General features: G+C 41.0%; 1 non-coding gene across 1 annotated transcript; it reads right to left on the bottom strand.

Moving 5' to 3' along the window:
- Positions 1-3,271: 3,271 nt before the first annotated feature.
- LOC144510273 (U2 spliceosomal RNA) lies at positions 3,272-3,459 on the bottom strand. Its single transcript, XR_013500589.1, has one exon. It is a non-coding gene; the product is annotated as a U2 spliceosomal RNA (small nuclear RNA).
- Between the last annotated feature and the right edge of the window lie 953 nt (positions 3,460-4,412).

Genomic DNA, 4,412 nt, shown 5'->3' with positions numbered 1-4,412 from the left:
GATCCTTTCATGAATGGGAACAGTTTCTTCCTATCTAATCTGATTGGCCAACAGCTGTGCAAGGTGGAACTTCCATCCAAGGGCAGACAGAAGTCGCACCTGCTGCCAGTCAATGTCGGAGTTGGCGGGGACTCAAGCGCCGAGCGCTCACCATCCTGAAAATTCAGGACTTATTGCTGAAGAAAACTTTCTTGAATACACTCCAAAAATTCTTTGACCATCTCTGCCCTTTAAACTATATTATCCTGGTCCATATTTCACTTACATCTGTTCAGGTGCAATCTATCCGGCCTGTACAAGTCCCATCTCCCGCACAGCCAGTCCCAATGTCCCAAGAATCTAAAGTCCTTCCTCCAACTCCACTTTTGAGCAATGTATTCATCTGTTTTATCTTCCTGTTTCTATACTCACTTATATGTGGCACTGGGAGACATCTAGAGATTCTTTTGAGGTCCTGCTTGCTAAATATCTGTCTAGCCCTTAAATTCTGACTGCAAACCACATCTGTTTGTCTACCAATGTTGATGGTAGTGGTATGGGCCATGACTGCTGGCTGTTCACCCTCTCCCCTCAGGTTGATGAACAGCCACTCAGTATCATCCTTGGCCCTGCCACCAGGGAGGCAACACACAATACTGGATCCATGTCTGTGGCCATAGGAACACCTATCTGTTCCCTAAGTATCAAATCACCTATCACTATTGCTCTTTCAGCTGTCCTTGTAACCCTCGTGCAGCTGAACCATCCATCGTTGCACGGTCTTGGTGGCTCTGGCTGCACTCCCTCAATGATTTGATTTATTATTGTCACATGTATTAACATACAGTGAAAAGTATTGTTTCTTGCGCGCTATACAGACAAAACATGCCGTTCATAGAGAAGAAAACGAGAGAGTGCAGAATGTAGTATTACTGTTATAGCTAGGGTGCAGAGAAAGATCAACTTAATGCAAGGTAAGTCCATTCAAAAGTCTGACAGCAGCAGGGAAGAAGGTCAGTGCAGACTTGATGGGACGAATGGCCTCCTTCTGCACTGTAGGGATTCTGTGATCTGATTAAATAAGAACAGAAGATGTTTTTGAACAGGAAAATATCGAGTATAAACAATTGTCCTTTTAATTGTGATGGAAATATATTGTAAGTAGACAAATTGAGGGTGCTTGAATTTTGAAACATAAAAATGTTTTGGAAATGCACGCTGGATAAGTCAGCATTTGTGAAAAAACCTATTCATCTCCATCAATAATCACTGGCTAGAAAGCTGTGAAAGGCCCAGAAGGTTAAAGTCTGGGAAAGTTCTACCTGTTATTTGACCCCTAGCTCTGTACTTACTATATTAACTATAAATAGAGATTGACATTCTGCTCTATCTATGCTATAACGTTATTAACAAAGGGCAAATTTTATTCATTGTACTCACATATATCATTCTATTCCCTTGTTTTTTTAGCTTTAATAGTGAACTTGGTATTGACAGAACAGTACAAATGGTCTTTTTGTGAAGGCTGTTTATTGATAAATTGTTTATCAAGGAGATAAGTAATAATCATAAGTGAATAAAGTGGATCTCTCTGTAGTATTCAAAGTGCCACTCGAAGTGGAAGGGGCCGAGGGTGAATAAGTAATGCTTGTCTGCTAATCTGTATTATCTAGAGGACAGGACTGATCGATAGAGAGGCCCTGGTGAGGTAAACAGGCGGCAGGCTTTCAGAGAGCACCCTTTGCTTCAGCTGCATCAAATTAGCTTTCCTCACATTGGGCCTAAAGTTTGAGGTAGCACTGAGAGCAATGAATGACCCAAATAGGTTATGAAAGGTAGTATGGATTGGGAGAATTCAAAAGAAAACTTCAAACCTGAAATATAGTTGAAAATGCACTTAAAGATCAACTTGTTTGTCTCTTCCTGGATGCAGACTTAACTACTGCACATCTCCAGCATTTGCAGTTTGTTTTCTTCCATTCACACCCCCAACTCTCCCCACCCTCCCATTGAGACTTCCCCTCCTCTTAGACCCTGTATGATTCCTCATAGGGCAACAGTTCTATGGGTATGTCTGGCACAAGAGGCCATTCTTCATATGAGCTGAATAATGAGACCTGGCTGGCTACTCAGCCACAGTGGTGGGGCCAGGGAATTGAAAGGGGGGATAAATACATTTATGTAGCACATTTCACATTCTGTGGAAATCTCAAAGTTTTTTTTTACAGTAAATCAAGTACTGTTGTAATTGAGACAAACAATGCAGTCAGTTTGTGCACAGCAAGGTCCCACAATGAGATAAATTAACAATTTTTCTGATGTTGGCTGAGGGATAAATTTTGGACAGGACACTTGGAAAGGTTTCTTGTTCTGTGAATAGTGCCACTGGAACTTTTATATCCACATCAAAGTATATCATAAAAATCTCAAGTGAGGGGTTTCTATACAGTGATCAAGAGTGGGAACCCTAGCTGATTACCCAGGTAAGGATGCTGAGGATAAATGTAATATTCCCTAAAGCCTTACTGGCTGAAATCAACTAATTCAGCAAAGTTTAATATGCAACCTCAGATATTCCTGGCTTGTGTTGCAGATACTCAGTGGGGAACATCACTGAATCATTGGGAAAACAATGGAATTAATACTGTGATATATTTAAATGGTTGCCTGATTGCTTTAAGAGCTGATCATGGATTTGATGGTGATGTCATTAGCATGTTGCAGAGACTGCTGCATTACTTTCAGTTTGTACTCTGTACAGGCAAGAGGTCCTAGAATAAATCTGCTGTTGTTAGTTTGAATCTACGTGTACAAACCACAATCTTTTCTTTTTGTTTAAAACACACAAGCCTGATCGTAGTTAGGACATTACAACCATAAAAGGGTGAACCACAATCCAGGGAGTGGTCTCAGGTCAATCAGCACTAGTGTGAATCTCTTCACTGTGCATCATTCTGTTTTGGGGCATGGGAGCTGCATGAGCAATGCAGGTTGGGACCTGAAAATTATCCAGGCATCTGAACCCCGAACTGAAAATCAAGCCCATGTCGCAGGAAAATCTCATTGGCGATAAGGTACTTGATATAAGCTGCACAAAGTTGCCGTCCCAAACAAAATCAGTAACCTTTAGGCTGAAAGAATTGCATGGATTAGCTTAAATCATTTACTGTGGCTGACCCCACGCTTACTGATTTCACCCTCTATAATGCTCATATAAAGTCAGTTTTGCTTTACAATGAGTTCCCATTGTGCAATCACCTTATCCAACCTGGCACATTAATGTGTAATCTAGTGCTGGTGGAAAGGTAAGTTTTCATGGTTTAAGGGGCTTTCTTTTCAGGTGAAGGAGCAAAACCCCTGTTCCATCACTCAGTCCCAAAAGCTACTGTAACATTTGACCCCCAAATAGGGGACATATCAGATATTAAACTGATAAGAACAGAAATTACATTTGATCTTAGCCAAAAGGCCAATTGCCTTTTTAAGTATCTCAATTGATGTCCTATTCAACCCTTGTGAGTTCCCCACTGTATTTGTATCCCATCCTGGGGAAAGCTGGAAGGGGGCAGGTAATTGTTGCAATCCCAACTCAATGTTGTTTTCCAGGACTTTCCCAATTCGCACCCTCCAAACCCAACTCCACCTGAGCTTGGGAAGTTCTGCCTTAAATGTCATTCAGGTTTACCAATTTTTTAAATTAAAAAATACAAATGCGTTTTGGATATCATTAATCACAAGAAACACATTGTGACTTTATCTTGTTTTAGATATTATGTTACTGAAACTCTTCCTTATATTTATTTTTCCCTAATTTTGTTTCTGTTCTTACCCCAAGGTGTTGACTCCTTCCTGCATTTCCCTTCTACGAATGTGCCAAAATACCTATTCTTGATATACCGCCCATAGTGAATGTTAGCAGTTTATTTGTCTCTGAGTGAGCGCGCCACATCTAATCCTGACTCCACCTACACCTGACGTCCACACACACTTGTTTCAAGGAGGGATTGCTCAATGATGTTCAGGTGATTTTGTTTCATCCCCCATCCTCTCATGGGCGGGATCCAAGATCACTGTTTAATACCCATCCAACTGAGATCAGAGAGCTCAACACTGACTGCAAATTGAACTTGAGATTTTCCTGGTTGGTGTGCAGCCACACTGAAATACTTGAGCCATTAGGGAGGTCTGGCTTTGTATAGTGCCTTTCACATTGTCAGGTCATCCCAAGCCACTTCACAATGTTATGTTGGCTAGTACAGAACCAATTTGTGCGCAGTAAGGCCTAACAACCAACACTGAGATTAATGTCCTGTTTCGATAATATTAGTTAAATATTGGAGAGGACATTGGTGTTGTACAAAAAAGTACCTGAAGAATGAGACATGGTTTCAGTTCAACATCTTAGAAAGATGGCATCTTGAACAGCATTGCAG

The sequence above is a fragment of the Mustelus asterias genome, chromosome 22, assembly GCF_964213995.1.
Source record: "Mustelus asterias chromosome 22, sMusAst1.hap1.1, whole genome shotgun sequence".
In the NCBI taxonomy this organism is placed as follows: Eukaryota; Metazoa; Chordata; class Chondrichthyes; order Carcharhiniformes; family Triakidae; genus Mustelus; species Mustelus asterias.
This window is presented reverse-complemented; position numbering and strand designations above follow the sequence as displayed.